The sequence below is a fragment of the Ursus americanus genome, chromosome 9, assembly GCF_024610735.1.
Source record: "Ursus americanus isolate L20-20 chromosome 9, mUrsAme1.1.p, whole genome shotgun sequence".
Lineage (NCBI taxonomy): Eukaryota > Metazoa > Chordata > Mammalia > Carnivora > Ursidae > Ursus > Ursus americanus.
The window spans coordinates 61852604-61877171 of record NC_142135.1 but is presented as its reverse complement, the minus strand read 5'-3'; the positions used below and the strand labels follow the sequence as shown (position 1 = coordinate 61877171).

General features: G+C 37.9%; 1 long non-coding RNA gene across 1 annotated transcript in view; it reads right to left on the bottom strand.

Annotated features, from left to right (window-relative positions):
* LOC148109482 (uncharacterized) overlaps positions 1 to 17469 on the bottom strand; it is a 62132-nt gene extending 44663 nt beyond the window's left edge. Inside the window, exons 1-2 of the long non-coding RNA XR_015725652.1 lie at positions 17407 to 17469; positions 16153 to 16235 (exon numbers count right to left, since the gene is read on the bottom strand). This is a non-coding gene — a long non-coding RNA (uncharacterized LOC148109482). The remainder of the gene's footprint in view (positions 1 to 16152; positions 16236 to 17406) is intronic.
* Positions 17470 to 24568: the final 7099 nt, after the last annotated feature.

Here is a 24568-nt window from a genome sequence, read left to right as displayed (position 1 = left end):
TTCTTTTTTGTTTCCTCCAGAGCATTAGCACATTGAAGCTATTCAATAAGTGTATGTCTGGTGGTGATTAGATTAATAAAAGTCTTAAAACTTGATAAATCAGTAAAAGATTTGAATTGAGGGGCTGGGAAGGAAGAACCTTGATTATAAATTATAATGATGGTGAATATTACACATTTCTGGGAGACAGTATACTTGACAATTTTGAGCACCAGGTAATTTTGCTCAAGAAGGTGAGGGATAGATGAAATCACAGACTGGGATGAATTTTAGAGAGAAAGAAAGGTAGAAAGAAAAAAAATCAGACAGGGTTAGGAGTAGAAATCACAGGGTGTGTCAGGAATGACAGAGAAAAAGGTTATTATAATTTGAAAAAGTATGGTTCCTTGATTAGGTAAAATATGAGAGATAAAATCAAGTTAAATGGATTTTTATCATAATTATGTTTAAAATTTTAGAACTCATCAGTTTAGTTTATATGCACACATACACATACATACACACCTATATAATTTACATTATAGATATACTGTTCCCATTATATGAGAGATAAACTTTTGTTAATACTTAATCCTAAAAAAATCTATTCACTTTGGAGAAATCAGAATTCTGTCCCTTTTTCCCTTACATAAAGACTGGAAAGTACTTACTGCTTTTTCTTGCTCAGGTTCACTCTGGTCTTACAGAATATGCACTTCCCGTTTTATTTCAACAGAACTTCTATGGATAGCATGAATTTCTATTTCTTTATCTTTGTCAACATTTTTATTTCCCCAGTGGACATTTCTGCAGAATCCATTTTTACTTATATGTGATCAGAGGAACTCTATTGGTCAAATTCAATAACATCCTTGGTGTAATTTCAGGAGGAAATTACAGAGAGCACTTCAGGTTTACCACTTTCTTGGAGGGGAAATATTAACAGCCTCACCTCTTGCTCCCAATATAAGATTCTGGGTAGGAGTGAGTTACTCATTTTCTGAAGAAGGATTAACTCTTTTAGACCTCTCTAGTCACTTGGTAAATTATCTCTTCCGTTGCCCAGAACAGTGCTCAGAGATTTCAAGGAATGCATGCTTCAAAAGTAGAAAAATGCTAAGAAACCCATTACATAAGTGTCCTTCAAATTTTATTTTAAATAATGCTTATTATATAAGTGCATGCACATATTTTTAGATATATGAGTGTATGTATGCATTTGTATTGATATAAAAGGATATTGGAGATTTCAGTTGTATATTTGTATCATTACTTATGCTACAGGTTTTATGGCTGTAATAGAAATCCAACAAAACAGTGGCTTACACTAGATCAGAATTTCTCAACTTTGGCACTGTTGACATTTTTAGACCATATAATTCTTGGAAATGGGAACTTTCTTGTGTATTGTAGGATGTTCAGCAGCATCACTGGGCTCTACCCACAGATGTCAGAAACAACCACATTGTCCCAGTTAATGTCTCCTAAATGTCCCCTGGGGGTCAGGGGGGCAAAGTTGTCCCCTCCTAAGAATCACTGAGCTAGATATAAATGTGCGTCTCACACAGAGTCTAAGCTGGCACAATGGCTTTGTTCCACATTAGGAACTCAGACTCCTCCTTGCTCTGCCGTCTCCAGGACCTGCCCTCATCATAGGGGCCCGCAGATCTTACTCAAGTATCCTGATTCTAAGAGAGCGAGGAAAATGGTGCTAGTAAACTGACTTTGTTAAAAAAAAAAAAAAATTGTCCCCAACTGGGGGACACTGGCTCTGACTTGTAATATTTATGGATTTCCGTGTTGTAAATACTGCTCCCATGGCTGATATTAAACTACCAAGAGTTTAATAACTGGCTTACTGGCTTGCAAGATTCCTGAATGTTTAACTGTCAACTTCTGTAGGCAGTTTTAGTGGGACACAGCGTACCACAGACAGAAGAAAGGGGAAGAGGAAGGAGAAGGTACAGCCTTTTGTTTAATGGTAAAGTGAGGTTTCACTTCTGTTCACGACCGTGGAACGGAACTTAGTCACGTGTTCATCCTAGCTGCAAGGAGGCAGAAATGCCATGTTTATTCTGGTCAGCATATATCTAGCCAAAACAATCAGGCAATCCATCACTAGGAGACATAGAGAGAGAATATTTATTGCAGGAAAACCTCAGCCTCTGCTATAGTATTTTTTGAAAATTGACCAGAAATCTCAGTGAATTTTATTTAAGTGGATCTTAGAAATCTCAGCAGAAGAGATACATCACAGACTTGCTCCAATAGTCAAAGGTTCCTCATACAGCTAGTATTAGAGGGTGCTGGGTGACTGCTCTTTCAATTTCTTAAATTGCAGGTACATAAGTCTCTAAAATTCTATACTTTTAGCTCAGTTTGTTTGAATTTGAAACTGGTCATCTATGTTCACCTTTTGGACTCACTAGGAAATAAATATTGGAGAATTTTGGAATTAGAAGGAGCTTAAACATGATAATGATAATTATAATAGATAACATGTGTAATACCACGTGCTGGGCACTGTCTAAATATTCTTTTGTTAATTTAATCTTCACAACAACCTTACGTGTTAAGTACCATTATTATCCTTGCATTTAGATGAGGAAACTGAGGCACAAATAGGCTAAGTAACTCATCCAAAGACACAGAGCAAGTAAGAAGTGGGGCCAGGATTCTTAGAGATTATTCTAATTTTTACTGTGCATTTATCTTCATTTCCTTCTAGATCTCCTCCTATGTGGAGGAGCTGAAAAGTAAAAATCCCAGATTCCTCTGCAGCTGAGGTTCTGGGTAGACCCTGCCCACTGAATCATCGGCTTCACATCAGCAAAGCAGCTTAGTGGTGACAACATTAGCAGTAAGAGCAGATATTTCCTGGCCACATCTAAGGTGGTGTGACCTTAAAACCAAAAATCCCATGGCAGCTCCCCCAAAACTTTCAGAGAATGGTAAGGATGACAATTTCCGTATTAATCCTATTCTGATTTAAATACTTAGAGTGGTTTGTTTCCTATGCTATACTTAGAGACAACAAAAACTGAGGCTGACATGGGGTAAGTATGACTGTTCCAAGGTCATAAAAGGACAGATCTAGCATAAAACTGTGTTAGTATGGTAGGAATTTTAGTGATAGAAACCTGGATTTGAGTTTTGAAGATGTTTTAATTTATTTGTTTTAGAGAGAGGTTGAGAGAAAGAGGAGAGAGAGAGTGCACGGGCAAGGGGAGGGGCAGAGGGAGAGAATCTCAAGCCAACTCCCAGCTGAGCATGGAGCCAAATGTGGGACTCAATCCAAGGACCCTGAGATCATGACCTGAACCAAAATCAAGAGTTGGATGCTTAAGTGCCTGAGCCACCCAGCCACCTCTGGATTTGAGATTTAGACTTAGGTTTGCCACTTACTGGTTCTGGAAACTTGGTAGGTTTTTGTTTTTATTTTTGTTTTTTACAATTTCCTCATTTGTAAGATGGAGATAAAAACTCTTCCTTTTTAGGATTGTTGTGAAGATGGAATGATTTATCAGGGAGTTGCTTTGGTGCTAATGACAGATCCAAAATAAGTCAATTAAACAAGATGGAAGGTTGTTTCTCCATAATGCAAAAGTCCCAATACACAGTTCAGGCTTGGGATGGTAGCTGTCTGATCCTCAGAATCCAGATTCCTACCCTGTTGTCTAACAATTATCAATATTTAGTGTCTAGTTGTGCTCTAAGATGCCTATTCCCACATCCTAGCAGTGGGAGCTGGGTGAAGGGGAAGGAGACAGTGTGGCTTTTCCTTTAAGGACCAGACCTGGAAGCTGTGCACATCATTCCACTCATGTCCCCTGGACTGGAAATTAGACATATTGTCACATCTTTGCTTAAAATTGTAGCCATCAGCTGGGCAGTTATGATCTCAATTAAAACTTTAAACTCAAGGCTTGGGAAGATGGTGGAGTAGGAGGACCCTGAGCTCACCCTGTCCCATGTTTATAACTAGGTATCATCAGCATCCAAGTCAATAAACTGGAAAGTGATTCAAAGACTGGCAGAACAAACTCCACAACTAAACACAGAGAAGAAGCTGCATCTGAAACATAGGAAGGTCAGAAAGGCAGTGGGACGTTATCCATAGGAGAGAGGAAGCTGTGCAGGTGGAGAGGGCAGAGAAATGAGCCCTGGCACCAGGAGCTCACAAGGGAAGACTAATCACCATAGCATTTGGCTTTTAAAACCAGATGGGCTGAATTACATGTGTTTGTAAAACCAGTGGGACTTGGAGCCTGGATCTTTAAAAGTCAGCTGACTTAGCACTGGGTAAGCTGGGAAGGCAAGTGATAGCTGGGTCACCACCATCAAAGAGACAACAGCCTGCATGGACAGGAAATAAAAATAGCAGTTTACATGATGCCAGGGGCAAATGGGAGACAGATCTGTTCATTCTGATTTCAGAGCACATTGGGGGACTTCTCCAAAAATGAAGGAGCTGTCAGGTGCCACTTTTCTCCCCTGTCCTGAAACATAAACAGAGTTACCTGCAAGAGGCAAGGCTGCACAGACACTTGCCACCTAATCATGCTCACAGGGTATCCTGAGGACTTGCCTACTCCAAGCCTGCTAGCCTCAGCCCGAGGCTCAGGGTAAATTTTGTTAAAGCTGTGCCAATGCCCCACATGGCCACTGGATGCACAGCTGCTGCCACACCCCATGCCTAGCCATGTGCCCCCAACCACTGTCATGTGCTGCATGCAGCCTCATGCCCGACTGCCCCGGCATGCAGCTCCCAGCTGTCACGGTGCTTTGGGTGATCTGGCATAGGACTAGTGGCCCAACACAAATTTGGTAACACTGCTGCTCCACTCCCAAGTTCCCCAGAGGGCACGCCCCCTCAGAACTGGCCTGCCTGGGTCCCACTAACACCAGAAAACAATCACAGCCCACAATAGGCAGAGTCAGGGAAGATGACTGCACTCAAAGTAAAAGTGACTCAGACACAACACCAGGGAGTAACCATCACACATAAGGCACTCTCTTGAAGTGCCAGGTTCTGGTGAACAGGGGACACTGCATTGCACTCCAGGACCTCCTCTTCATTAAGTCACTACTTTCAAGAGCAGAAGACATGGCTGACGTTCTTCACACACAGAAACAGACAGACAAAATGAGGCAGACAGAGAGGCAGACAAAATGAGGAAACAGAGAAATTTATCCCAAATGAATGAACAGGACAAGGCTATGGCTAGAGATCTAAGTGAAACAGATATAAGTAACATACCTGATAGAGAATGGAAAGCAAGGATCATGAGGATACTCACTGGACTTGAGAAGAGAGTGGAAAACATGAGTGAGACCCTTCACACAGAGGTAACGCATGACATAGCAGAGATAAAGGGCTCAATAAAATAAGAAATAAAATGAGAAACACACTTGAAGGGATGAACAGCAGGTTGGAAAAAGGAGAGAAATGAGTTAGTGACCTAAAAGACAGAATAATGGAAAGTAGTCAAACTGAACAAAAGAGAAAATGAAGAATTACACAAAATGAGAATAGAACTAGAGAATCAGTGATGTCTTCAAACATAATAACATTTGTATTATAGGAGTCCCAGAAGAAGAGATAAAAAAGGGCAGGAAATTTATTTGAAGACAATATAGTTGAAAACTTCCCCAATCCAGAGAAGAAAACGAATATCCAGATCCAGGAGATACAGAGAATGCCCATCAAAATCAACAAAAGCAGATCCACACCAGGACATATCATAATTAAATTGCCAAAATAGAGTGATAAAGAAAACATTTTAAAAGCAACAAGACAAACGAAATCAGTAACTTATAAGGGAAAGCTCATAAGACTATCAGGTTTTTTCATAGAAACCTTGCAAGCCAGAATAGAGTGGCATGATATATCCAAAACGCTGAGTGGGGAAAATCCGCAGCTGAGAATACTCTATCCATCAAGGCTACCATTCAAAATAAAAGGAGAGATAAAGAGTTTCCCAGACAAACAAAAACTAAAGGAGTTCATGACCAGTAAACCAGTCCTACAAGAAATATTAAAGGTGACTCATTGAGTGGAAAGGAGAGACCAAAAGTGACAGTATAGAGGAAGGAAACATAAAAGCAGTAAAAATAAATATTTCTGTAAAAAAATCAGCCAAGAAACTCACCAATAAAGGACATAAAATATAATAACATATGCCTAAATGTGGGGAGGAATGGAGGAAAGAACGGGCTCAAACTTAATCGATCATCAACTTTATAGACTTCTTTTTTTTTTTTTTAATAATGATTTTTTATTATATTATGTTAGTCACCATACAGTACATCCCCGGTTTTCGATGTAAGGCTCGATGATTCATTAGTTGTGTATAACACCCAGTGCACCATGCAATATGTGCCCTCCTTACTACCCATCACCGGTCTATCCCATTCCCCCACCCTCCTCCCCTCTGTATCCCTCAGTTTGTTTCTCATAGTCCATAGTCTCTCATGTTTCATATAGACTTCTATATGCAAAAGAGGTTATATACAAACCTAAAGAAAACCATATATCAAAAACCGCTAATGAATATGTAAAGAATAAAGAGAAAGAAAGCCAAACATATCATTAAAGAAAATCAAATCAGTAAAACATAAGAAAAAGACAAGAAAGGATCAGAGCAAATATTCAGAAACAACAACAAAACAAGTAACAAAATGGCACTACTGAATATATATCGATCAATAATTATTTTGAATGTAAACAGGTGATGGAAATTAAGGAATGCACTTGTTGTGATGGGCACCAGGTGATGTATGGAATTGTCGGATCACTATAGTGTATACCCTAAGTTAATATGACTGTATGTTAACTAACCGGAATGAAAATAAAAACTTTAAAAATGTTTCACTTTATTACTAATAGTGTGTAAGAAAGATATCAGGGGGATAGGGGATGACTAGAATCTGTGCCACAGATGGGATAACATAGGCTAAGCACTTGGTACATGTGCAATAATAATACACATTAATATTAGCATCCTCTGTTCTATTGTCTTAGGGTCTTTTATCTCCCAGAGACAATATTATTTCAGATTTTGGTTGTAATGTTAATAGTTCGGAATTGTGTTACCTGAACACTTTAGGAAGTACTATTTGCCTCTGAATCAAGCTTCAATATGAAATAGATCCTGAACCAAGTGCTAAGAGAAAGTGTCATTGTCCTTATAAAATGATATTTTTGCTCATATATTCCCTTGCAGAGAAACTATAATAAATAATGACATTTTGGAAACGTATTTGGGCATTATACACACTTCAGGCTTGATGGCAGTTCCAGGTGGCATGTTTGCTTTTTCAGAACACTGAAATCCTCAATGCTACTGGTGGCTATAAAATTGTCCTAGTTATTCCTTTCAAGCATCGAATTCTAGAGTTAGCAGTAGACCTGATCAATAGAACATTGTCAGTTTGGTTGAGTGGCCTGGGAACTTGTCCAAGAAGATCTTTTACACCCCACAATTCTAACTTTAATAAGAAGAGAAGAGGGCAATCATGGGAATTGGAATGGAGTGGCCCTTGGAAAACTGTGTCATGAGCAAGCTTGTCTTCAACATTTGCCCACATTCCTTTTTAGGTTTCCTTCTTCCTTCCCGTGGCAGTGCCCAGCCCATTAGGGTTAGGCTCCTCCAGGTGTATCTCATTTCACTGTCCTGTTGCTGAACACCAATTATTACTTTCACTTTGCAGATGAAGCAAACTCTTATCTCAAAGACATGAAACCCAAATGCCTGAGAAAAGGGTACCAGAGGATGGGAGATTTTTCTTTGTACCCATAAACTTACACCACGTTGGCAGCGATTCCCCATATATAGAAGTGGCACCTGGTTAGATTTGCTGGAAGCTAAACATTTCTATTTTGGGGGGCAAAATCAGCATGTGGTTATGTGGATAAGTAACCAGGCAAGGGTCATTTGGCCTGCTTACTGAAACTATTAAAATATTTCATAATTTTGGAGTGGACCCTGGATTATAATTGTTAATACTGTTATTCTTGATGAGAGCAGAAAGAGGAATATCTACACCTCTCTGAAAGTTTTCTTTTTCTGCAGTTGATCATAGCACATGGAGCTGTTTGAAGTGGCTCTGCCTAGAGAAATGGCAGAAGTCACAAAAGATATTTAAATACCTTCCTACAGGACTTCTGCTCTCTGTAAGTGGGCTCAGGGATGATTTCTTTGTCAACACTTGAAGCAATGGCTGGAGAACTAACAGCTGATAGCAGATGATATTTTGGGGGGAGTTTTAAAATCCCTCAGCTGAGTCTTAGGCCATGCAACTCATTTTAATTTTGTGCTTTAAATTCCACGTATTTTATTTAAAAATCTGTTTTAGAAACTGAAAGCGCTGATGAATATTTTAAAACCATAAAACCGTCCATGTTTATTTCATTCGTAATTCTCTATGTGTCTTTTTTTCCTAAAAGATCCTATTCATTTATTTTAGAGAGAGGGAGAGGGAGATAATCTCCAGCAGACTCCATGGAGCTGAGTGAAGAGCCCCATGTGGGGCTCGATACCAGGACCTGAGATCACGACCTGAGCCAAAACCAAGAGTTGGACACTTAGACGACTGAGCCACCCAGGTGCCTCTCTCTACATGTCTTTTTATCCCATCATTTAGGTCTGGAAGTCCAACTATTCACCCAGAGCAAGTAATGATAGAGAAGATATGTCAATAAAAGAAAAGCCCAAGATGTTCTGAAGTTGGCAAATGTGACTGTAGGAAGAAAAAGAAATCCTCTAACAATGAAGTCTAGACCTTTCTTACATTAGATGGGCCTTCAGATGTGGCTTTGTGGCTTGCAAGATTTAAAAAGAAGCTAAAATTAGCAGTCCAAATCTAAAAATAAACAAAAAAGGATGAAATTCATAATTCATAAAAATAAACAAAAATGCATGTCCAAATTAGAACTCAGTTCCTAAAACCAACCAATGAATTAAATGAACATAACATTCTGTTGATGGTAGAAGCTAAGGCATACTCTGACTTCAAATGTGCCTGCCAATGGTGTCTAGCAAAAGAGAAAAACCTGAATTCAGACTGTGCTTTTGTTTTTATGAACAACAGATTCTACTCTACAATTCTTAAGGAAAATTGTAAAGTGACTAAAATGCAGACATTTAAGATGAAAAACCTTGATGTTTACTTTGTAATGTGAAAGTCTTCTGTTTTTAGCCAGGGTGCCATTCTTGTAGATTTTAATTCTTTGGGAAATACTGATCTTCTCAAAGATTTAGCCTGGGCGCATGGTACCCACCATGTGGAGATGTGTGTATAAGTGGTCACCCATAGGGAAAGGAAGTTGCATGCAGGCAGGAGCTTTACCCACACTGGAGGAAATTCACTCAGAATCTCCTGGGTAAACAGACTGGGATTGGGTTCGAGAGAGTCCCCTACAACAAAAAATTGTCTGGCCTAAAAATGTCAATAGTGCCATGACACCCTGTTATAGATGAAGAAACTAGGCCTAGACAGGCTAAGAAATGTGTCCAAAGACCTACGGCCAGCAGGTGACCGTGTAGCACTTGGCACCTAGAGGGTTCTGAATCAAGAGCCTTCTGCATCCAGTCTGGAGAGAAGGCGCAAGCACACCCGAGTCACGACAACTCACATAAATTTACTTCTTTTTTCTCTCTCTCTCTAAACTAAGCACTCTTGTTTAATTTTTCCTTACTAAAATTGAGTTCAGCTGTCATAAAGAGTATATAGAGCTTGGTTTATTTTTCCCTCCAGTATAATTTCATTTAAGATTGAAATTGGACTCATTTTTATTTTATTTTTGGCCCAGGATTGAGGTGCCTTTATAAATGATTCTTAGATTAGCTCTGTCTAATTAAGGATCAGTGCATTGTGTTCTAGATTGTCTTCATTGTGGCGTGCCAGTGTATTATCCTAAGTGTCTATCGTTGTCTCTTGTCATCTTTCTCTTATCAATTCTTTCCCTCCACTGATTTTATTTCAGAGGTTTCTTTTGGTCCATGAATAAAGCTTTTTAAATGACTAAAGTAGCCTAGAAAGGGATGGGATGTATTTGAGAAGGCAAAATTCAGGTCTGATTATATATTTGACAAATAAGAAATAAAAAAGTATACACAATGATACCATATGAGAAAGAACAATCAAAAAGAATAACACCTTTTATATTAATAATATGTGGTTATATTTCCAATTAGAAATTTTACTTCTATACATTTTTCACATGAGAAATGATTTGATATGATTTATAAAACACTCACTTTATATAATTTATAAATCTGGAAAATAATGTAAGTTTCTTAAGATGTATTTCATTAGATTTATTGTCTTTTGGGCTTTGCATTTCTCATCATCTCATATTTGGAATACCCCTGATCCTCTTAACAGGCTTGCCTGCTGCTAATGAAATGTTCCTCACATCTTTCCTCCATCAGAGCACACTTCCTAAAATTTAAATCTGATCATATCATTATCCTGCTTAAAATTCTTCAACTGTTTTCATAAACTTTTGAAAGCACCTGCTGAAACATGTTAAGACCTCCACCCACCCAGCAAACTCCCACTTTCCTTCCAGGCTGCCCTTACTCAGGCCAAATGAAACTATTTGTAGTTTCTTATACAAGCCAGCCTTTTGGATGCCTGGTTACATTTGCATCTGGAGTAGGCTCATTGCAAACTGTGTACCCAATAAACTCACTTATTTTTTAAAATGCAAATAATGTCCCCTCTGTGAACTATATTGTATTTTAATTATTTACCCATCTGACTTGTCCACTAAATGTCGAACTCCTCCTCGGCAGGACCTTCCTGATCATGTTTGGACTCTCTGTATTTTACATTCTGGTATATAGTAGATGCTCAATGAATATTTTTAGAGCAAGAGAGTGAATAAGTAAATACATGTTGAACATATCAAATTACACTAGAGGCAAATTTAATCAATTTCAAGAGCTCCCCTTCATCTCTTAATTTTTTTTTTTTTTTGTTAAAGCATTTTATAAAGAGATTTTTCTCAAAGTTTGGTTATGGCCTATTTAAAATGCAATTGAGGTTATTATTATAGGCTAAACAGACAATTACCTATATTCATTATAGTGGGGATTAAATAACTATTTTGATAACAAATAGAATATAGAAATGCATTCAAAATAAACTCAAATAGCATGACTTGAAGTGCCGTATTATCTCAAAATTTCATTAGACTGCAAACATTTTTCAGTGTTTGTTAATCTGGTGGTGAATTACTGCTAGAGCACTATTTTAGAATCCCACTTCTAAAGAAGTCTTTTACCAGCTAGAAGGAGACTAGTTTCTGCTGAATGATTTCATATTTTATATGTGTATTTAGAGGACTAAATTGAGCTTAGCTTTAGTCATGCTTACTTTAAAGAGGAAAAACCAATAATTTTCTTCCAGAAATGTCCTTCTGGTCATTTTCTTTTCCGTGTAATTAGTTACCTGTGAGAGTCCTGTTATTTAGTTAGTATTCATCATAATTTTCTGCCCTGAGAAAATCTCATACATTAAAATCCCAATTTTGCAGAGTGTTTGCTGTATAATGTTTACAAAAGAAAAATGAGGAAGAAAATTACCTTATGAGGAACAGCCCTACTGTGAAGTGTTATTTAAAACAACAGAGAGGGGCGCCTGAGTGGCACAGTGGTTAAGCGTCTGCCTTCGGCTCAGGGCGTGATCCCGGCGTTATGGGATCGAGCCCCACATCAGGCTCCTCCGCTATGAGCATGCTTCTTCCCCTCCCACTGCCCCTGCTTGTGTTCCCTCTCTCACTGGCTGTCTCTATCTCTGTCAAATAAATAAATAAAAAATCTTTAAAATAAAATAAAATAAAATAAAACAACAGAGAATGTTAGTGAAATGGAGGCAGTGAGGTACTGGGTAGCCACGAAAAGACAGGTAACATTTCTTCAAACCAATTTTTTTTAATTTTTATTTTTAAGATTTTTTAATTTATTTGACAGAGAGAGACACAGCGAGAGAGGGAACACAAGCAGGGGGAGTGGGAGAGGGAGAAGCAGACCTTCCCGAGCAGGGAGCCTGACGTGGGGCTCGATCCCAAGACCCGGGGATCATGACCTGAGCCGAAGGCAGACACTTAACGACTGAGCCACCCAGGCGCCCCGTTTTTAAAGATTTTATTTATTTATTTGAGAAAGAGAGAGAGTAAGTGAGAGAGTACAAGCGGGTGGGAGATGGGGAGAGGGGCAGAGGGAGAAGCAGACTCCCTGTTGAGCAGATCTCCATCCTAGGACCCTGGGATCATGACCCAAGCAGAAGGCAGACGCTTCAAACCAAATTCTGATGGAACAAGTCAAATCACAGTGTGCTGGAAATTGGAACTTCACACATCCAGGGGTCACCAGAAATGGGAGCATCTCAGTTTTAGTCTCAAATTTAGCATTGATTTGTGACTTTTGTTTGTAAAATGAGAAGAAATGGTTGCTTGCCCTGTAGTGTCAAGGCAGTGTTTAAAGGAGCTATGTGAGTTTCTGCTGACAAGTATAAAGCCATCCCTCTTTTGCCCAGAATGAATTTAGAAGTAGTAGTAGGCTGAGGGACCACTAAAGACATTGGCCAAAACAGAAATAAATCAACACTATGGCAAACTCCTGAGGGAGAGCCAAGCTCTGGGGGGAAATAAGTACTTTACCTTGACATCAGATAACTTAAAAACAAAGTGATTTTTAAAAATAGTTTTGAGGATTATTTAGTATTTTTAAATGCATTTTTAAAGTTTATGTCAAAGATATAACATCCCATTGAAAAGAAAGCTTACGTATCGGTTATTTTAAATAATGCTCAGAGGTTATGTCTGACAGGAATCCACTGGAGGGCAGTATATAGCAAGAGTTATGGCTCATTGCCTGGAATATTGATTTGTTTCAGAACATAAGCTGAATATCACATTACAGCTTAATTTTTAAAAATGACATACAGTTCTGTCTGTTTTAAAGTTTAAAAAGATTTGCCACATTAGGTACCTGGATAAGTCTGCATATTTCTATTTGGTGTGAAGAATGATGGGGCTGATTCTATGTTGAAAGCATTTCTGTCCTCCTGACAAATCAAAGTGTGAATTCAAGTTTCTGTACTCAGTTGAGCAGTGACGCATTTCAATCTGGCTAGACTTTAATTTATACTGTTTCCCTAAGGAAAGAAACCAGGTTTCCAGAGACAGCTGTCATTAATTGAAGTTAGGTCACACCGCCTCACACGCCTTGACCCCAGAACATGGAGTGCAGTGATCTTGATCATATCAGCTGCCTGTGTAGCACACACGTCCTTGAAGAAATGTATTAAATTTGATTTCTGAGAATAAATGACACATCTGTGAGATAGAGCTTAGAATTCAAATTGCTCATTTAGCTGTAAAGAAATACTACAGTTGATGAAAACTAGACATCTTTTGCTTATAATAATACCTGCCTCCTCACCCATAGTTTCTTTCTTCCTCCAAAAATCCATCCATTCACCCATCTTCCATTAATTTATTCAATATTTATTATTCTCCTACAATGTATGTGCTATGCAAGCCCTGAGGTTAAAGGTGAGCACGAAATTTCAGTTCAGAAGAATGGATAAACTTTCCCCAGAATATTAGGATGTGGTGAGCCTTAGATGTTCCTCAAATAAGAATAGCAGATGTATGTATAGCAGTCTGAACCAAGCACTTGTTCTGAGCTCCTTTCATGACATCCTTGTGAGGTAGGTTCCATCATCACCGTCACCATCATCATCCTCCTCCTCATCATCATCACCATCACCATCATCATCATCATCATCTCCATCACCATTATCACCATCGTCATCCCAATCGTTATCACCACCATCATCATCCCCATTTATGGACAGGTACATTGAGGCACAGGAAGATCAAATTCCTTACCCAAGGTCACACAGTATGAATGGCAGAGCCAAAACTTGAGACTTGCTCCAGACCCCATGCTCTGAACAACTGATCAAGCTACACTTCTCCCTAAGAGCAGGGGTTCCAGGCGAAGCAAAAGTCAACTTGGAAAATAAGCAATTTAAGGATGGTATTTTGCTTTTGTGAAAGATAAAATGTACTAGGGGCAACTGGGTGGCTCAGTCGTTAAGCGTCTGCCTTCATCTCAGGTCATGATCCCAGGGTCCTGGGATTGAGCCCAGCATCAGGCTCCCTGATCAGAGGGAAGCCTGCTTCTCCCTCTCCCACTCCCACTGCTTGTGTTCCCTCTCTCGCTGTCTCTCTCTCTGTCAAATAAATAAATAAAATCTTAAAAAAAAAAGATAAAATGTACTAGACAATTAAGGAAATGTTTTACCCAGGCTATTGCAGTAGTGATAATGTTCATTAATGAATGTCTCAAAGAAGAAGGAGAGAACGTAGTGGCCCAGACAGGACTCTCCCTTAACATCCATAAGGAACTCTGGCTCATGCATGGTCTGCTGTGGTAGTGAGTGTTTTGAGGTTTATAGCAAGTCCTCAGGTTTCAGCTCACAGGGCTTCTTCATATTTTGAGAGAAAGGGTCAGCTGCCAGACAACCTAGAATCCTAATAGGGATCGGGACAGTAATCCAGACAGATTACACATAAGATAAGAATAGTCTTTTACAACCACTTCTTAGAGTAGGCCAATAATCCAAGAAAATTTTTCCACATTAACTGAGAAGACCAAATTCTGTCTTTGTACCAGTATAACACTTACTAAAAATCTTTTTTTCTAAATATTTATTTATTTATTATTTGAGAGAGAGAGCGCGAGAGAGTGCATGGGGGGAGGGGGGAAAGGGAGAGAGAGAATCTCAAGCAGAATCCCCACTGAGCATGGAACCCAACACGGGGCTCCATCTCATGACCCTGAGATCATAACCCGAACCAAAATCAAAAGTCAGGTGCTTAACCACCTGAGCCACCCAGATGACCCTGTTATGAAATTTTTTGAAAATCTTATAATTAATTCATTGTGGTAGGCAGGAAAATGGCCCCTCAAACATGTCCACTTCCTAATTCCTTAAAACTGTAAATAAATTATGTTACATGAGAAGAGGGAATTAATTCCGTTGCAGAGGGAATTAAGGTTACCAATTGTCTGACCTTAAAATAACAGGATTATCCTGGATTATCTGGTGGACCCAACATAATCACAATGGCTGTTTAAAGGTAGAAGAGAGAGGCAGAGAAGTCAGTGTCAGAATGATATAATGTGAAAAAGACTAACTGGTTATTGCTGGCTTTGAAGATGGAAGGGGACAGTGAACCAAGGATTCTAGGAATCCTCTACAAGGGTGAAAAGGAAAGAAAATGGATTCTCTCCTAGAATGTCCAGAAGGAATGCAGCCTGGCTCTCTTGATTTTAGCCCAGTGAGACCCATTTTGGACTTTTGAACTGCTTTAAGCTACTTGGTTGTGGTAATTTGCTATAGCAGCAAAAGGAAACTAATACACCCAACAAAATTAGTCAGCTGTGACCATTACAAAAAGAAAAAAAAAAAAAATCCAGCACACCTTCCACAATGAATTTCTGCATTCATTTGGGTTTGGTCCTACATTTTCTTCTTATTCTGGAGCAACGAGTCATTTTACCTTAGGGCAAAACTACTCTCATTTCCTTAACACAAGCACATCCCTTATAGCACAACTTCTCAAAGTGGCAAAAATGAACATGTTCATTAACAGACCCAAATACATACTCTCTCTATACCATAGAAATAAGAGGCAAAAATATAAGCAAAATTACACTTAGTAATTAATGCTTCGGTATTCTGTCTTACTTAGAAATGATCTAGGCATCTAGTAAATACTGATTGATTAACTCAATTTAATATCAATACAAGGTCTTCAGTTAATTAAAAATCTTAGAAATTTCTTCAAGTTGACATATTACAAAACACTGATACTGTTTGTAATTAGGAGTGTGACTAAGTTGATGTTTGACTGCTCTAGGCAAGTTGATAGGAAAGACCAGATGATTCCTCTTTTGCTACTGGCGTGGAGTTCCAACCATGCCATGTCCCTGCCTGCATGTAGGAAACTTCACTCCATCCCCTTTCTCTAACCACCATAAAAGATCCACGCCAGTCTCCTTGTTCTCTTTCAAGCCACTTTGGACTTGTTTGGCTGGCCTGCCCTGCTGTCTCCAGAAAGTCTCCTAATGTGAGTAATATTCCTACCTTCTTCGTGTTCTTGTGGCATTATCAGTCTCCAATCTGAACCACATTTTGGGTGGATGTCCATCTTTTCTTTGCAAGAATGTCTACAACATGGTTGAAATAAAATTTGTCAAAATTATGATTCAATTTTGGCTAAACATATTCACATTTTTCATAATCTTAAACATTTAGTACAAGTTGTATCTTTTTTCATTCAGCAAACTTGCATATATTTAGGAAAAACATACCTAAATAGAAAAAAAGTCTACATGTATATTATACTTAACCTTGATCTAGTAGGAAATATGTAGCTGCTTTTAATTAAATCAAAATGAGTCTTATTCGCCAACGATTTACCTAAATTATGTGCACTTGAATTCTTAAAACATTTCTGGGTTCATTTCTATAAGGATACCTCTTTTTTAACTTTGAAAATATTTGAGGTTTAATTTCCTTAGTCTCTGGAAATTTTTAGGAATATTCAGCTTACATAAGTGCTTTTTATCACTAAGTCAATCAGAGTAGGGCTCCTTTAAGAGATTTTATGATCTAATTTATTAATACCATGAAGGACAGAAAAATGTTACATACTTACACAATGAGAGGTAAAGACCTTTCTGAGTTACAGATATATAAACATACAAACAGACACAAATGGAGAGCTTATAAATTTCTTGTAAAAAATTCAGCCATGGGTCAATCATAAACACAGAAACAAGTATCACTGGTCTAAATAGGGTTTTAGCAAACTGAGGGTTTTAGAGGGGAGGGGGTAGGGAGGTGGGTTAGCCCAGTGATGGGTATAAGTTGGGCACGTATTGCATGAAGCACTGGGGGTGTGCAAACAATGAATCATGGAACACTACATCAAAAACTAATGATGCACTGTATGGTGACTAACATAACATATAAATAAATAAATAAATAAATAAATAAATAAATAAATAAATAGGGTTTTATTACTAGTGGGTACAAATTCTTAGTTGTTTTTAGCTCAAGACAGGGAAAGATAAACAGAAAAGATTAACATCAGATTCGTTGTTGTCTTTCAACCATAAACCATACATTTACAGAAATTGCAAAATGATCAGACCATGAAACCAGAAGAATCTGGCACCAGATATGAAGCAAGTACTCAAAAGTTATCAAATCAAATCTTTATCACGTTATGAATGGACAAGAGTCCAGAATACAGGATTAGGAACTGAGCTCACTTTGGGTCCCTGAATCATCACACAGGAGTGAAGCACAAAAGGTCTGAAGGAGTCCCATTACCTGGTCACAGGAAACAAGATCCTGAGGCAGGGACAAATACTATCTGAGTCGGCACCAAACCCTGAAAGACAAAATGCTCCAGACAGTTAAGGAGATCATTTTATTCAGGCCATTGCAACAGAGAGAACATTCATTATGATAAATGTCTCAAAGAAGATGGACAAAACTTGGGATTTTATAAAACATGAGAGTTGTTCAGGAACAGTGAAGACAGGTCTTAATTCAGAGTATGAAGGGACATGGTGGTCTTTTGCAGTTAGCTGCTTAGCTGTTTAGCCATCTTGTCACTTCTCAAACAAAGAATTACAAAAGGACAGGGAGGTTTCTCAACTGTCCCTAATCTCTGTCACATAGGCAGATGGCATAATCCCTGGGAGGGCTTTCTATGACTTGTATAACATCAGTTACCATACGGACATTTTGTATCATTCAAAACTATTTTTTATATACTACGTGATTATGTATTTGAAGATTTTTTTTAGAAGAAAAACACATTTGTTGCTCATAAAAATTTTTAGAGTCATGTATATGAAAAGCAAATTACTAAACAAAAAACTACCTTTTAATTTAGTTTTCATTGAATTTGCAGGGTGGGGAATTTAAGTGATTTTAAGAGCGAAAAACATGTTCTAGATGCATCTGTATGACTGAGAGATGAACGCTGGCTAGGACTTCCTGGGAATCTACTTAAAATGGGCAATTTTAGATTTCTCTCAAGAGGTGGTTTGTGAAAGGAAGGGCAGAGGAAAACTTTGTTCAGCATCTGTGAGAACATCAGGGACTGAGGGAGATTAGATATTATGTATAACAGTTTGAAAAATATTGAACAAGTTAGATTGCACCAGGGTGGCCCCTGGCATTTCAGTCTATAGAGTAGCAAAAACAACTCAGCAAGCTGATAGAAATCATAGAATCCTACGGAGCAGTGTTTCTGCTGAGGCCTGATAATTCAAGATGTAGAAGTTTTCAGAAATGTTCCATGTGTGAGGAAAACAGGTATTCTTCAATTGTTGTTTAGGGTTCTATGTATGTCGATTAGATCAAGCTGGTTAATCATGACATTCATGATTATGTTTACCTATTTAAAAAATCTACTTGTTCTATCCATTATGGGAGATATGCCAAAAATCTCCTTCTGTAATGGTGAATGTGCCCATTTCTCCTATAATTTTTTTATTATATTTTTGAATTTATGCTATCAGGTACAAAAGAACTTAGAATTGTTTTATCCTTCTGGTAAGCTGAAACTTCTATCATAACAAAGCATTTTCTCATAGCAAGAGTATTTTTGCCCTGATTTCTATTTTGCCTAATACTACATATATTAGTATAGCTACCCCAATTTTCTATTGGTTGGTATTTGCCTTATATAATGATTTCTATCCTCTTCTTTTCAACCTTTCTTTGGGCCCCTGATGTGTCACTTCCTTTTTTGCATATAGCTGAACTCTGACTCCATATATGAAATTTTCTGCCATTTAACTGAAGAGTTCAACTATTTTCATTAAATCATTTAAGTGTATTGTAAATACTAACATATATGTATTTACCCATACCATTTTATTTTGTGCATTTTGTTTTTCTTAATTTTTCTGTCCTATTTCCCCTTTTATTTCGTGTCTATTTTTAAATAGACGGGGAGCTCTTTCCTCCTTCAACCTTTTCCACCATGTTTACTCTTAAACTCATAACCTGCATATTTAACTTAGAAAATTAAAACTTAGTCAATATTTTTTATCATTCTGGATCCATCCAGAAAAAGAGACACCACTGTAAATCTCTCAGTACAGGGAATTTAATACAGTAAATTGGTTATAGAGGTAACAGGAATGCTAAGAAGCTATATAGACGATAGTAATTCAGAGTTGAGTGAGAGCAAGAAGTTGGCCTCTACTTCTAGGGTTGTAGGGGTAATGGAAAGAGAGGCCCAAATGATATAAAGGGTACAGCTTCCTATTAGGTCTTCAATTTCTACTAATCTACATTCAGTATCTTTCGTCTCTTTGTTGTCTATGTTCTCTGCATTCTGAGCGATTTTATCCAATACCTTCAAGCTTCCTAATTCTTATCCCAGGTGTGCTGTTTAACCATTCTACATAGCTCCAAAATTAAATTATTATGTCATTCATTTCTAGAACTTCTCCTTGGTTCTTAAAAAAATCTGTTTTTTCTTTAAATTTTTTTATTATGTTCAATTAGCCAGCATATAGTACAAGGTTAGTTTTTTATGTAGTGTTCGATTCATTAGTTGTGTATAACACCCAGTGCTCATCACCACACAAGTCCTCCTTAATACTCATCACCCAGTTACTCCATTCCCCAACTCCTCTCCCTTCTGTAACCCTCAGTTTGGTTCCTGGAGTCCAGAGTCTCTCATGGTTTGTCTCCCTCTCTGATTTCTTCCCATTCAGTTTTACCTCCCTTCCCTGTGGTCTTCTGTGCTATTTCTTATGTTCCACATATAAGTGAAACCATAGGATAATTTTCTTTCTCTGCTTGACTTATTTCACTTAGCGTAATCCCCCCCAGTTCCAGCCATGTTGATACAAATGGTGGGTATTCATCCTTTGTGATGGTCGAGTAATATTCCATTGTATATATGAACCAGATCTTCTTTATCCATTCGTCTGTTGAAGGGCATCTTGGCTCCTTCCACAGTTTGGCTATCGTGGACATTGCTGCTATGAACACTGGGGTGCACGTGCCCCTTCTTTCACTACGTCTGTATCCTTGGGGTAAATACCTAGTAGTGCGATTGCTGGGTCATAGGGTAGCTCTGTTTTTAACGTCAGGAGGAACCTCCATACTGTTTTCCAGAGTGGCTGTACCAGCTTGTATTCCCACCAACAGTGTAAGAGGGTTCCCCCTTCTCCACATCCTTACCAACACTTGTTATTTCCTGTCTTCTTAATTTTTGCCATTCTAACTGGTGTAAGGTGGTATCTCAATGTGGTTTTGATTTGTATTTACCTGATGGCTAGTGATGTTGAACATTTTTTCATGTGTCTGTTAGCCATTTGTATGGCTTCTTTGGCGAAGTGTCTGTTCATGTCTTCTGCCCATTTATTGACTGAATTATTTGTTTTTTGGGTGTTGAGTTTGAGAAGTTCTTTACAGATCTTGGGTACTAGTCCTTTATCCATAATGCCATTTGTAAATATCTTCTCCCATTCTGTGGGTTGCCTCTTAGTTTTGTTGACTGTTTCCTTTGCTGTGCAAAACTTTTTACCTTAATGAAGCCCCAAAAGTTCATTTTTGCTTTTGTTTCCCTTGCCTTTAGAGACATATCTTAAAAGAGGTTGCTGTAGCCAATGTTTAAGAGGTGACTTCCTATGTTTTCCTCTAGGATTTTGATGGATTCCTTTCTCACATTTGGGTCTTTCATCCATTTTATCCTTGTGTATGGTGTAAGAGAATTGTCCAGTTTCATTCTTCTGTATGTAGCCGTCCAATTTTCCAGCACCATCTATTGAATAGACTTTTTTCCCACTGGATATTCTTTCCTGATTTGTTGAAGATTAGTTGACCATAGAGTTGAGGGTCCATTTCTGGGGTCTCTATTCTTTTCCACTGATCTATGTGTCTGTTTTTGTGCCAATACAATGCTGTCTTGGTGATCACAGCTTTGTAATATAGCTTGAAGACAGGCATTGTGATGCCCCCAGCTTTGGTTTTCTTTTTCAACAATCCCCTGGCAATTCGGGGTCTTTTCTGTTTCCATACAAATTATAGGATTGTTTATTTCAGGTCTGTGAAAAATGTCGATGGTATTTTGATAGGGATTGCATTGAAATTGTAGATTGCTCTGGGTAGCACAGACATTTTAACAATGTTTACTCTTCCAATCCGTGAGCATGGAGTGTTTGTGTCTTCCTCAATTTCTTTCATTAGTGTTCTGTAGTTTCTAGACTATAGATCCTTTACCTCTTTGGTTAGGTTTATTCCTAGGTATCTTATGGTTTTGGTGCTATTGTAAATGGAATCGATTCCTTAATTTCTCTTTCTTCAGTCACATTGTTCGTGTATAGAAATGCAACTGATTTCTGTGCATTGATTTTGTACCCTGACACATTACTGAATTGCTGTATGAGTTCTAGTAATTTGGGGGTGAAGTCTTTTGGGTTTTCCACATAAAGTATCATGTCATCTGTGAAGAGAGAGAGTTTGACTTCTTCTTTGTCGATCTGATGCCTTTTGTTGTCTGACTGCTGAAGCTAGGACTTCTAGTACTATATTGAACAAAAGTGATGAGTGGGCATTCTGTTGTGTCCCTGACCTTAAGGGGAAAGCTCTCAATTTTCCCCATTGAGAATGAAATTCACTGTGGGCTTTTCATAGATGGCTTTTATGATATTGAGGTATATTCCCTCTATCCCTATATGTTGAAGAGTTTTAATCGGGAAAGGATGCTGTATTTTGACAAATGCTTTTTCTACATCAATTGAGAGGATCATATGGCTTTCCTTTGCTAATGTGATCTATCACATTGATTGATTTGTGAATGTTGAACCACCCTTGCATCCCAGGAATAACTAGTCATCCTGGAATAGTCTTTTTAATGTACTGTTGGATCCTATTGGGTAGGATCTTTTTGAGTATTTTGGCGTCCATGTTCATCAGGGATAGTGGTCTGTAATTTTCCTTTTTGATGGGGTCTTTGTCTGGTTTTGGGATCAGGGTAATGCTGGCCTCATAGAATGAGTTTGGAAGTTTTCCTTCTGTTTCTATTTTTTGGCACAGCTTTAGTAGAATAGGTATGATTTCTTTAAATGCTGGGTAGAATTTTGTGGGACTCCATCTGGCCCTGGACTCTTGTTTTTGGGGAGGTTTTTGATTACTGCTTCAATTTTGTTACTGGTTATTGGCCTATTCTGATTGTCTATTTCTTCTTGTTTCAGTCTTGGTAGTTTTTAAGTTTCCAGGAATGCACCCATTTCTTCCAGGTTGCTTAATTTATTGGCATATAGTTGTGATAATAATTTCTAATAATTGTTTCTATTTCCTTGGTGTTAGTCATGATCTCTTCCCTTTCATTCATGATTTTATTGATTTGGGTCCTTTCCCTTTTCTTTTGGATAAGTCTGGCCAGAGGTTTATTGATCTTATTAAATCTTTCAAAGAACCAGCTTCTAGTTTCATTGATCTGCTCTACTGTATTTCTGGTTTCTATTTCATTGATCTCTACTCTAATCTTTATTGTTTCTCTTCTTCTGCTTGGTTTAGGTTTTATTTGCTGTTCTTTCTCCAACTCCTTTAGGTGTAAGGTTAGCTTGTGCATTTGGGATTTTTCTACTTTTTTGAAAGAGGCTTGAATGGCTATGTATTTCCCCCTTAGGACCGCCTTTGTAGTATCCCATAGGTTTTGGACCAATGTGTTTTCATTCTCATTAATTTCCATGAATTGTTTAAGTTCTTCCTTAATTTCCTGGTTGACCCAATCATTCTTTAGCAGGATGCTCTTTAACTTCCAAGTGTTTGAATTCCTTCCAAATTTTTTCTTGTGATTGAGTTCTGATTTCAAAGCATTGTGGTCTGATAACATGCAGGGAATAATCTCAATCTTTTGGTATCAGTTGAGACCTGATTTGTCACCCAGTATGTGGTCTATTTTGGAGAAAGTTCCATGTGCACTCAAGAAGAATGAGTATTCTGTTGTGTTAGGGTGGAATGTTCTGTATATATCTACAAAGTCCATCTGTTTCAATGCTCATTCAAAGCTCTTATTTCTTTGTTGATCTTCTGCTTAGATGATCTGTCCATTGCTGAGAGTGGAGTGTTGAGGTCCCCTACTATTAATGTATTATTATCAATATGATTCTTTCTTTTGGTTAACAGTTGGCTTATGTAGTTGGCTGTTCCCATGTTGGGGGCATAGATATTTACAATTATTAGATTTTCTTGTTGGATAGACCCATTAAGTATAATATAGTGTCCCACTACATCTCTTACTACAGTCTTTGGTTTAAAATCTAATTTGTCTAAAATGAGAATTGCTACCCCAGCTTTCTTTTGAGGTCTGCTGACATGATAAATATTTCCCCATTCCCTCAATCTCAATCAGGATATATCTTTAGGTTCAAAATGAGTCTCATGTAGACAGCATATGGATGGGTCCTATCTTTTTATCCACCCTGAAACCCTATGCCATTCATGGGAGCATTTAGGCCATTCACATTGAGAGTAACTATTGAAAAAAAATATGAATTTAGTGCCATTATATTGCCTGTAGAGTCCTTATTTTTTATAGTTTCTTGCTCCTGTTTTGTTCCATTTTTTTTCTTTAAACACATTAACATAATTATTTTGTATTCGCAATTTGAAAATTCTAGTGCCTTATGTTTTTGTAGGTCTGATTCTGTTTTTGGTTGTTTTTTCTGACTCTCATTCATGGTGACTTATTTTCTGATGGATTTTAGGATATTTTTTATTGTGAACTTGTATTTGTTGGTAGTTTTTCTGAGAATTCTTTAAATCTGGGCATAAGTAGGTATTCTTCAAGGAGTACATATGTGTGCTCCTACCATTACCCACGGTATTATAAACTTGGATATACTTTAAATTATAGTTTTTGTTTCACAGTTTTTAGAACCACGAAAAGATTGCAGATCAGACCCTAAATCCGTATGAAGTCTGGCCGGTGATTAAGAAATCTCAGGGAAAACTTTTTCTTTTTTTTTTACCTGTATCTACAACAAAGACTGAAAACCTTCTTGACAACTGCTTTCATTGAAAGGTTATTTTTTCTCCTAGTTTGTCCTGTTCATTGGAGTGTATTTCCTCCAGAATCCTGACTTTAAGTCAATGACCTTTGATCCAGCTCCGTTCTTTACAAAGGCCCAAGGTTTCGTCCCCACCCCCCTTGTGCCCTGAAGCTCCAGGCTTCAGGATGGGGGTCGCTCCTAAGCATCCCTCAGATTTGGTGCTCATTCTCTTCCCTCATCTTATGTTTCTGCTTTGCTCCTCTTCTACATGTTTGTTTGTTTGTTTGTTTTCCCCACATTTCCTCACAGGCTTATTTAATATTCCAAAAGAATTATAAAAATGTTTTATTAAGTATTTTTAGATGTTACATCTAGAAAGTAAAAATTCCAGTCATAAAGTAAAGATACTGGAGTAACAAATAAATAAGGGAAGCAATTTCACAAACTTTTTTTTTAATAGT